We start from the raw sequence: 12,329 nt of genomic DNA on the forward strand, positions 1-12,329 counted from the left end.
ACTCAGCTAATTCGTTATTTTAGGCATTCTACTCACAGTATATTATACTGCTCTCCCCACCCTATAATTTAAGATGATATCCTTTTACATAAGGTCGCTAATTAGGATAACTAGCATATACTTATATGCCTTATCCGGCATTGTCCATTATCCGGAGTGTCTATTCTCCTATTCGGATATCATGCGTTATTTAATCTGTTTTTAGTGCCCATTATTTTATCCATTGGTTCAATAAAGTTATACAGGTCAACCCCGTTATAGCGCGATCCGTTATAACGCGAAACCACTTATATCGCGATGCAAGGATGGCTCCCAATTTTCGTATGTATGAATACTTTACAACACGATTATTGGTGTCTTAAATACTTTATCGTACAATGCATACAATTGTACATTATTTCTAGCGCTATCCGCTTATAAAGCGATGTGATTCTTTGGACCCCAAGCACAGCGTTATAAGGGGGTTGAGCTGTAGTTTTAAATGTATCATCAATCAACCAGTTTGGTGACAGAGTGCTGTTCACTGGGTCCTTTCTCTCTCCTAGTTTGCCTACCTTACCTACCAAGTTAGCCCCAACACCAGCCTATTCCATTAGCCAATGCGAGGTTTCCTATCTAGTTTGACAAAATGTTTTGGATCAGAACCAGGAGGAAACTCTGGGTTATTAGAAATAGAAGTTAATTGGGACATGGTGGACGTAAACTTATATTTTCTTTTGGTTTTGCTCTAAATATACCATGTGCACATCATCGGACCTAATTGGAACATCTTAACATTCGGTTCCCGTATCGCTGGAGTCCAAATAGACAACGGCAAAGAGAAGGTTCTCGAGTATTGAGATTCAATAGCTAGCCAGCAGAATCATTTTGGATCAGCATTCCAGACAATCACCTGACGGAGCTGGGCTGCTTGATAGTACATCCGGGACACCCAAACCCCGGGACCCTCAGCCCCCTCTCGCTCTTGAGGCTAGCATAACAGACCTAGCCTTCCTTGGCCTCTTACCCTGCCAGATACATTGGAATACAGGCATACCCCGCATTAACGTACGCAATGGGACTGGAGCATGTATGTAAAGCGAAAATGTACTTAAAGTGAAGCACTACCTTTTCCCCACTTATCGATGCATGTACTGTACTGCAAACGTCATACACGTGCATAACTGATGTAAATAACGCATGTGTAACAGGCTCTATAGTCTCCCCGCTTGCGCACAGCTTCGGTACAGGTAGGGAGCCGGTATTGCTGTTCAGGACGTGCTCACAGGCGCATGCGCGAGCTGCCGTTTGCCTATTGAGCGAGATGTCCTTACGCGCGAGTGTACTTAAAGTGAGCGTCCTTAAACCGGGGTATGCCTGTACCTTGTTTTGTAAATGTTTAAGTTCAGTACTTGGACTCTGGATCGGAAGGGTCTGAAAATAGTAAAGCCATCTGGGAAGTATATTCATTGTGACCGATACTATTCTACCTATCCAAGATATCTGAAACTTAGCCCAAATCTCCAAATCTTTTTTAATCCCGTTAAAAAGAGGGGGGTAATTACATTGGTACAAGCATGTGGAAAGGGAAGGGGAGCGCAACTTGTTCAATGATGAATATGTGGAATGAGAAAATGATACAATAGTGCAACACAGTCTCTGTAGAAAACACTTCAAAATCAGTCGATCTCTATTAATTCAGAACTCGCATTCTTTCATAAGTATACGAGAATGTAACCCAAACTGATGTGGCTAGTATGGAAATTCGTGCAGGTTCTCTTTCTCTTTATCTCTCAGGGTTCCTGGGGATACCTTGATTCTCTCAGATTGCCAAGGTATCAGCCATATATATGGAAGAATGGAAAGCCAGACATAGTTTGTACCGTACAAAAATTAGACACTTTAATTGCTAAAAAAAAACCAAAGGGTGTATGCTTACATCAATAAAACATGTACCAGGCACATAGGAAAAGCGAACTCTGTGTCCCAATTCTCACCCCCTCTGCCCGATTCACTGCTCGATTCTCCCGTCACGTCACTTCCGGTTTACCGGCATCTCACTTCTGGTATCACGGCACAGCTGGAATTCAACGAATAAGGGATTCTTGGGTGCAGGAGTCTGACGAAGCAACGATAGCGAAACGCGTAGAGTTGGAAGCGCCCTGCTGTCGCCACTCACCTTCACTCGATCTGCAAGAATCCCTTATTCGTTGAATTCCAGCCGTGCCGCGATACCGGAAGTGAGATGCTGGAAGTGTTCAAATTAGTTCCTCCAATTTATCATTATTAATTTTATAGCCCGAAATGTTACCGAATTTTGATGAAGAATATTGGAGGTTGGGCAAAGATGTTTGGTGGTTGGCCAATGTTAATATTATATTATCAGCAAAAAGAGAAATCTTATAGTTTATACTACCAATAGAAACACCCTGAATATCCATTTTCCCTCGAATTTTTGAGGCAAGTGGCTTGATTGACAAGGCAAAGAGGAGAGGAGACAATGGGCAGCCCTGTCTTGTACCATTTTTTATCTCAATCACATCTAGATTGTTTCCCGAGAATTTGACTAGGGCAGATGGTCCATTGTAGAGTGCTCTAACACCCTCCAGGAATGGGCCTCCAAATCCAAACCTCTGCATTGCCCCATCCAAAAATGCCCAATCTATTCTATCGAACGCTTTCTCAGCGTTGAGGCTCAACAGAATAGCTTTCGTGCCAGAAAGGTGCACATAGTCTATGCTGTCTATAATCTTCCAGGTATTGTCTGAGGCTTGTCTGCCCGAAACAAAACCTACCTGATCTATATGGATTAAGTTCGGCAAAATAGGATTTAACAACAGATCTTAACCTACAGTACATTCTAAGTAAAAAAAATTGAGTTGACCTCATCCAGCCCTCTTAATAAAATTATCTAGACATACACAATAAACTAATCACTAGAACAACACAGAAACCAGAGGCCCCACCAGTGTCTCCGACAAGACCAGTGGAATTTTCTAACGTTCCTTAATATCAACAAACTAATGATTTATAGAGTCCAATAGAGCCGCTGTGTTTCTAAAGACCCTCCGCCTCTCTGAAAGCGCGCGTATAAATAGCAGACGCTAAAAACCAAACCTGGGGATGAGGATCCAGTTTGAGAGCCGGACGAGTCTTGTAGACCTCTCGGGTACATGGCATAGTCTTGCGGAAGGTACCGGATACCTCTCCTCCTGGGGATTATCTCAGAACCCCACAGTTCAAATCACGCTCTGCTAATGCAGGCGAACGAGACCAGGAGTGCCTCCCCCCCATCCGAAGGGGAGACGCAGCCTCTCCCGACTACTGGAATCATGAGGGAGCCCCCCCGAAAGAAACACATATTGAGACGGACCGTCCCGGCACTTCAAATTCCCTGGACCTCCGGTGAGGTCGGCCAACCTTCTGCAAGTGGGACCCTTCGATCTTCTCGAAGGGTGATGATGTCAACCCCACATCTGCGTTGGAGTCGGCTGCACGGAACATGAACACCTGCCCCCCCTCTATGCCCGGGGGACTTAAAGCTTGTACAGAAGACGCTGCTAGGTGCGGGTCTTGCACAGTGGTCAGGTAGGTGAAGACAAACTTTCCTCTGCAGAGACCCTAGGGAGAGGAGGGCGGGGAGGCGGGCAACCGGGCAGCAATCAAACCCGACAGGCTTAATTAAAGCATCCAACGACCCGGTAAACCAGGAGAAAATACGATGAGGAGGGTCCAAGCATCCATTCTTCATTCCCCAGACTTTGTGGGTTTTAAGCTGGCCAGCCTTTCTGAGGATCATCGCCATCTTGGATATCGCTGCTCTGACCTGTGGCTCGCAGTGAGCTTGCAAAATAGCGGGATACATCTTGTGTATTTATTTTTGTACGTTTTCCAGCCATTGCTGGATGTCTGAATAGATGGCAGAGCCCCAAAAAGTTCAACATCTGAGAGAGGGAAAAGCCTTCTTGATCTAAATGCGATATGAGGGTCTCAAGAGCTCCCTCGCTAGTCAGCCATCGCCCCCCGTGATGTCACCGGGTGTCTCCTCAATTTAAGGGGGCTTAGTGGTTAGGGTAGGGGATTAATATAAGGGGATTTAGTGGTTGGCGAGGGGTTAATTTAAGGCGGTTTAGTGGTTAGGGTAGGGGTTCATTTTTTTTTTTTTGTAACACTTTTTTTATTGGACACGTTCACATATAAAAGTACATACAGAAATGTCACGAGCCCGCAACATTTCAACTCAATACAATCAGGTGGTGACCATTAACATTTTCACGTTTTCCATAGGGGGAAAAGAGAGAGAGGGGGGGGGGAGGGAGAGAGGGTAACAAACAAGTGGGGGAGAGGGGAATGGGTGAATGGGTGGGAGGGGTGGGTAAAGGTACGTCCAGAGGCTTCCTTGATTCTCTCTCCTGCTATCTGGAAGGGACTAAAGGTCTAGGTGGTTGGCCTTTTTGTGCTTTATCTCTCTTACCAGGGGTCCCATGTGTTCTGAAACGGAGGCATCTTCTTTTGGAGCATAGCTGTCAGCTTCTCCATAGTCATGACCTCATTGATTCTTCTGACTACTGTAGTTCTCGAGGGGGGCTTAACCTGTTTCCAGGCGGCCGCTATGGAGCATCTGGCCGCTGTCAGCATTGCCGTGATCAGCCTTGACATCGGCGGAGGAAGATCTTCGATGGGTTTGCTCAGCACCAGAGTCAGAGGCTCCAGGGGAATGGGGAGCCCCGTGGTCTCGTAAATGAGCGTCTGGATCATGGTCCAGTACCTCTGAATCTCCGGACATGACCACCAAATGTGGGCCATGTCCCCTTTTGACCACATCCCCTCCAGCACAGATCCAGTGTGCCGGGGAAGACCTGGCTCAGCCTAGCCGGAGTCAGGTACCACTGAAATATAATTTTATAGATGTTTTCTTTTATTGTTGTGCAGATTGATGTTTTAGCGGCTTGCTCCCAAATTTCCTCCCAGTCTTCCAGGTCTATTTGGAGGCCCAGATCCTCCGACCATTTTTGCATGTATCGGTGATTCGAGGGCTGGATGTTGGCTTTATTCCCTTATATATCTTGGAGATCAGGCCTCTTTGGTAGGTATTTTTAATGCATATGGATTCAAATCTGGTCAGCGGGGGGAACTTGGAGGTTGAGGATAAAGATAGTAGGAAGTGACGAACTTGTAAATACTTAAATAGGTGAAGGCCCTGGATCTGGAATTTGTCCTTCAGCGCCTGATAGGTTAATATCTCCTCCTCCTGCAGCAGATCGGCAACCATCTTAATATTATGACTCTGGAATTGGTCAAATTGTCTTGGGGAACACCCTGGCGGGAAATTGGGGTTCCCAAAGATTGGAGTGAGCTGGGAGGGGGAAGCTAGCAGACCATATTTCCCTTTGCTTTTAAGCCATGCGTGCCACATACATCTCATTGCTCCTAGGTCGAACCTCTGTGGACCAGCCCCGCCACCACTTGTGGTCCATAAAGCCGCTTGGAGGGAGTGGGGACGCGCGTAATGAGACTCTATTGCGAGCCAACAGGCTGAGGCCGGGTCGCAATTCCAAACTACGGCCTGCTTCAGTTGTGCTGCGAGATAATACCTGACGATATCGGGGACCCCCACACCTCCTCTTGCTCTTGATGAGAGCATCACTGATCTTGGGACTCTTGGCCTTTTATCGTTCCAAATGAATTGGAGCAGTAGTGATTGGATGTTCTTGAGGGCCGCTTGTGGCACCGTAATTGGGAGGGTTTGGAAATTATACAATAACCTTGGGAGAACATTCATTTTAACGGAAACTATTCTCCCAAACCAGGAAATTTGATGTTTTTTTCCAAGTTTCCAGGTCTTTTTTAATCTAATCGAATAGGGGGGGGGGGGGGGTAATTATATTGGAAGAGGGTATTGTAGGAATTTGAGATTTTAACCCCAAGATATTTAATATAGGTGGAACTCCACTTGTATTTATAGTTAGCTTGAATGAGTTTCCACGTCTGGGCTGGGAGGGATATATTTAGGGCTACTGACTTGTCCATGTTAACTTTATAGTCAGGGACTGACCCAAATTGGGTCAGTAGCCTTTGTAGGTTGGGGAGGGAGGTATGGGGTCAAGGGTCAAGGGTCAAAATCACATCGTCAGCAAATAGAGAAATTTTGTATTTTCTTTCCGCAATTTGGATCCCCTTAATACTTTTTTCTTCTCTGATTTTGGCCGCTAAGGGCTCAATGGTTAGGGCGAATAGCAAGGGGGAGAGCGGGCAACCTTGTCTGGTCCCGTTCCTAATTTTTATTGGGTCAGAGAAGCCGCCTGATAATTTAACATACGCCGTTGGGTTTGGGTAGAGGGCTCTCACCCCCTCCAAAAAAGGGCCACAGAAGCCAAACCTCAGCATTGTTTGGTCTAAAAAAGTCCACTTGATTCTGTCGAACGCCTTTTCAGCGTCAAGGCTCAGAATCATTGCTTTGGAACCGGTGAGATGCACGTGGTCAATTATATCCACAATTTTGCGGGTATTGTCGGAGGCCTGTCTTCCAGACACAAAGCCTACTTGATCTACATGTATGAGTCTAGGGAGAATTGCGTTTAGCCTGTTTGCCAGGATCTTACTGTAGATTTTGAGATCAGTATTTAATAGGGAGATGGGCCTGTAGTTGCCGCATAGTAGCGGGTCTCTACCCTCCTTGTGAATTATGGCTAAATTTGCTGCTGTGATTGTGGCGGGAATCGGCTCCCCTTGAAGGAAGGAATTGTACATATCTAATAGGTAGGGGGAGAGGGTCGGCATGAACATTTTGTAGTAGGAGTTTGGAAAGCCGTCCGGGCCCGGAGTTTTGGCTAACTTGAGTGAGCTGATAGCCTGAGATAGTTCCTCTTGGGAGATGTTGTTGTTCAGACTCTCTACCTCCTCGGGGGACAGGGATGGGAGGTTACATTGCTCTAGATATTGTGTAATTGTGTTGCGGCTGATCGGGTCATCGTCTGGGGGGTGGATGTTGTATAAGTCAGAGTAAAAATCTGCAAATTCCTGGGCTATCTCTTTTTCTATGTATGAGATCTGCCCTTTTCGTGTCTGAATGCGGGCTATCTGAGATTTAACTCTGGCGCCCCTGAGCTTTGATGCCAAGAGCCTATCTGCTTTATTGCCTTTGTCAAAGTATTTTTGTTTTGACCACCTCAGTGCTTTCTCCACCTCTTCGAGTTGGGTCTGTTTCAGGGCAGATCTAGATAGATTTAATTGTTTTAGCGCTTTTTTAGACGCCGTGATTATATGTTGCTGTTCCAGTTGGGTGATCTTATCTGTGAGGTCCTTTTGTAGCTTAAGTTTAGTTTTCTTTTTATAAGAGGCGATTGAGATCAGGTCTCCTCTGATGGAGGCTTTATGAGCCTCCCAGAGCATAGCTGGGGCTGAGACGGAGCCTGCATTCATTTGAAAAAACATTGATAGTTTTTGGCGTATTATTATTTCCGTGATGGGACAGTTCAGCATAGATTCGTTTAACTTCCATTTATATTGGGTGTTTTTCACAAAGGGAAGGGATAGGGTGAGGTCGATTGGTGCATGGTCGGACCAGGTGATTGAACCTATGCCTGACTGGGAGGACCCCCGGAAGACATTACTCGTACCCAGAAAATAATCGATCCTCGAGTAGGACTGATGAGGGGAGGAGAACAAGGTATAATCCCTTTGACCCTGGTGCTGAGCCCTCCAGATGTCCACTAGTGAGTATTCCTCAAAGATGTCTCTGAAGTTCTTAGCTTTCTTTTGGGACTGAGTGGCGTATGGAGCGGGAGTAGATGGTAGGAGGGTGGGGGCGGGGTTTGATTTGTCTTGTGCGTGAGAGGCCACCATATTAAAGTCTCCACCAATGATGAGGGATGAGAGGGATTGCTGCTCCAATGATTCGAGGAGATTTCTTAGGAAGGGAATTTGGTTATCATTGGGGGCGTAAACATTAACAAGTGTAATTGGCGTACCTGCTAGAGTGCCCTGTATTACCAGAAATCGAGCGTCTGGGTCTGGGAGTGACTTGGTTAGAACAAAGGGGAACCCGGTTCTGATGAGGGTGGCTACTCCTCTTTTTTTGCTTGGTGAGGAAGCGAAATATGCCTGGGGGAATACACTTTTGAATGTATTGGGGGGCGTCGGGGAATTAAAGTGGGTCTCTTGAATGAGGACAATGTCACCCTTAGCTTTTTTTAGGTCCAGCAGGACAAGCTTCCTTTTTTTTGCTGAATTGAGGCCTTTGACATTAATCGAGATAAATTTGATGGAAGACATGTTTCGAGAGACCTTCTCAGAGCTCCAGGCTCTGATGCTCTTATGTTTCCCATGTCAAGAGCTCCGTTTTGGGATATAGGACGTAGGTCCAGGGATGGTTGGGAGGAGAGTAAAGTGGATGTCTCAGGACGGGGGGAGGGAGGGCGGGGGGAGGGAGAGGGGGGTGGGGTGGACACAGTAGGGAAGGAGAAAACAGACGGACCCTTGCGGGGCCCAAGAGAAATAACCTTAGACACGAGAGTGAATAAGGTAGTGGGGTCAAACACCCCTGGAGAACCTTCCAGGACAGAAAGCCTGGTGTGGGGCAGGGTACAGGGCCCGAGACCCTCCCTGCAATAGAACTTAAACCACTTGTATTTCAGGTGCTTTTAGGCAGGGAGTCTCGGGAGCTCTTCCCTCAAGCTACCATGCCGGCTGACGTCACAGGAAGTCCTTCAGGGTAGGGGTTCATTTTGAAGGGGTTTTAGTGGCGACACGGGATAGGGATGCGACATGTCCCGGTGGCGGGTTATTTGTGGCAAGACGACCGCACACAACTGTCGTAGCACGCTGTGGTTACCTCTCAGTACTCCAGCACATCAACACACCCGTTTCTCTGACACGTGGCAGCGTGGCCTCCAGAGAATTTCGGTGGAGCCACGTTCCGTGCACATCTCTCATCCTAACATTATTTATATTTATTTAGCCTTTTTTGGGATACCGCGCTGCCCAGTACATGACACAAGACTTTATTAGTGGGAACATTTGTTTTATTATAGGCTGGATCACGCACGGAGATCTGCGTTGGGTACATTTTCTCCTGGACCTGGTCGGTGTCCTGTAAGGTGGCAGCTGATCCACGTAGAGTATATCCTTTTACCAGACTAACTATCCACTAACTAACCCCTGCTTCTCGTTACTGGGATTAGTCACATTGTATAGTGGACACACACACACGCACAAACACACACACGCACAAACACACACACGCACAAACACACACACGCACAAACACACACGCACACACACGCACACACTGCAGTCCCTTTGTGTTCTTCTCAAACAAATATTTGTACAACTGTCTTTGTTAATGAGATTCAAAATATGGGATGGAACTGCGACCCCTTAATTTTCTTTCCCCCCCCTCCCTCTTTATTTTCTGTCCCTCCACCCCCTTTATTTTATGTACCCCTCACCCTTTATTTTCTGTACCCCTCCCTTTATTTTTTGTACCTCATCCCCTTTATTTTCTGTCACCCCTCCCTCCCCTTTATTTTCTGTCACCCCTCCCTCCCTTTATTTTTCTATCCCCCTCCCCCTTTATTTTCTGTCACCCCTCCCTCCCCTTTATTTTCTGTCACCCCTCCCTCCCTTTATTTTTCTGTCCCCCTCCCATCCCCCTTTATTTTCTGTCACCCCTCCCTCCCCTTTATTTTCTGTCACCCGTCCCTCCCTTTATTTTTCTGTCCCCCCCTCACTCCCCCTTTATTTTTCTGTCCCCCCTCACTCCCCCTTATTTTTCTGCCCCCGTCCCCTTTATTTTCTCTCCCCCTCTCCCTTTATTTTCTGTCCCCCTCTCCCTTTATTTTCTCCCCACCTCTCCATTTATTTTATGTGCCCCTTTATTTTTCTGTCCCACCTCACTCCCTTTATTTTTCTGTCCCCCCTCACTCCCCCTTATTTTTCTGCCCCCATCCCCTTTATTTTCTGTCCCCCTCCTCCTTTATTTTCTGTCCCCTCCCCCTTTATTTTCTGTCCCCCTTTATTTTCTGTCCCCCTTTATTTTCTGTACCTCCCCTCTCCCACAAACCCTCCTTCCCTGGATAATTCATGGTCAGTGCAGCACTGAGAGGAAGGTGCAGTTGAGCGTTGAGATGTCTTTATAAGGATCGTATGACCAGCGGAGGAGGAGAGGACCTCGGGGGTCTCATGTTTACGTGTGTTCTGGGGTCTGCACTCTCGAACAACCAGAAGACCGAGATCCCCAGAGAAACGTTCAGATCTGCCGGCTCCAGTTAGTGGGAAAGGCATTAATTCCAGGGGCGTGGAACTGGAAAGGGCAAAGTGTCTGATATGTCATCGTGCGCCGGGATTACAGCTTCTCGTCAACTTCAACTCAGAGACTCTCCTAGAAACATGGAAACCACACGTCCTGGTCCGTGTGTTTGCTGTAACTCGGTGTGCTTCACTCGTATTCTCCGTACTTTTCTCTAGCTGTCCGATGTATGGAGTATGCGGCGCTGGGGGAGGGGGATACCATGACAGCGCTGGGGCAGGGGGGTTCTTTCGTTTCAGTGGGACCTCCCCCAGCGTTCATCCTCCCTGGACTCTATGAGTGCGATCACGGTGCTAGGAATAATAAGACTGTCTGCAACCCTGCCCTTCCCCATTATCTCTTAGCATACAATGCTTCCACTGCAGCCAGGGATTCTGGGTAATGAATAACGAGCAGCGCAGATCCTTCTGGAAGTTAGGAGCAGTAAACGTTGGCGGGTTTGTGAGTGTAGAAGGATCCTCCCTGCACACAGGTAGCTGGTAAACTCCACGGACGCAATGAGAAATGTTTGTCTCCGTGCGGCTAACGTGGAATATCAGCAGCAGTTAGACACCATCACGTTGAGGACTCGGGCAGCGTGACCACTGGAAGGGGATCTGATAGGATATCTTATCTGGGCCAGAGACGGGTCGAAGGGATCTAGTGAGTCTCTGTACTATAGCCCTAATGTTTCCTTTCCAGATCGCATGGTGGGAAATCCTGGCCTTGGGTTCTGGGTTGGTCTCACATGGAATGCTGGGAAATCGTGGTGTTGGGTTCTGGGTTGGAAGCGTTGGTCTCACATGGAATGCTGGGAAATCATGGTGTTGGGTTCTGGGTTGGAAGCGTTGGTCTCACATGGAATGCTGGGAAATCGTGGTGTTGGGTTCTGGGTTGGAAGCGTTGGTCTCACATGGAATGCTGGGAAATCCTGGCGTTGGGTTCTGGGTTGGAAGGGTTGGTCTTTCCTGAAATGCTGGAAAATCCTGGCATTGGGTTGGTCTCACATGGAATGCTGGGAACTCCTGGTGTTGGGTTCTGGGTTGGTCTCACATGGAATGCTGGGAAATCGTGGTGTTGGGTTCTGTGTTGGAAGGGTTGGTCTCCCATGGAATGCTGGGAAATCCTGGAGTTGGGTTCTGGATATTGATGAAACGCCAGATGGTAATGAAGCTGTTACGTGGGTGAGTGCTTCGGCTTTCTTTCTGTAAGCGGTATACCAAGGCTCAGCTCAGCACATCATCCATTTCTCTGCTCACGTGGAGAGCGGTGTTAAAGGGTTACCCCTCCCCTGATTAGTGGGAAGTGGAGAGCTGTACAGTGCCGGGCATACTTACAGGGGTCTCACACCCAGTGCTGCCGACTCCACCATCAAAGATGTCCTAATGGGAAGAACCTGGAGTGGAGGCTGGTGTCCCTGTGCTGGGAGAGATCTGTGCCTGGGGGAGGGTTTCCTGCTTAGTAATGGTTGCAGAGGTAGTGTAGGGGCTCCACCATTGTGGTGAGATGGAGGTCAGTGGGTCACTAGTTTATGGCCTCTTTGTCCTTGCTTGACCTTCAGAGGAGCTGGGCCAGATGGTGTTATTTCTGTGTGTGTTGTTGTTGCCATTAGCGAGACATTCCTGGAGTCTCTTACTCCGTGTTTACCGTCTCGGCGCTCAGTCTGTCTCCTGTACACACGCAGAACGGGGCGCCATGTTCTCAGGGCCCTCACTGCGACCACTGAACGCCATTATTATCCTTTATTTGTATAGCGCCAACATATTCCGCAGCGCGGTACAACGGGGTCACAGAGTGACATCACTTACATAAACTGACTGACATAGAAGGACGGACAGGTAATGAGGCCCTGATCCGGAGAGCTTACACTCTACAGCAGCTAGTTCTGCACATGTGAGGGATAACACGCGTGTCAGGAACACTTTACACCTGGTTACATTGCTGTCACTTGTCTGCTCACCCAGAAGTTTGTTCCTGAGGTTGAGTTATCCTCCCCCCCTCCCCCCGTGAGGTGGACGGGTCACGCCCGATGAGGCAGAATAGTCATATCCCAAGTGAGGGG

The sequence above is a fragment of the Ascaphus truei genome, chromosome 13 (assembly GCF_040206685.1).
Source record: "Ascaphus truei isolate aAscTru1 chromosome 13, aAscTru1.hap1, whole genome shotgun sequence".
Lineage (NCBI taxonomy): Eukaryota > Metazoa > Chordata > Amphibia > Anura > Ascaphidae > Ascaphus > Ascaphus truei.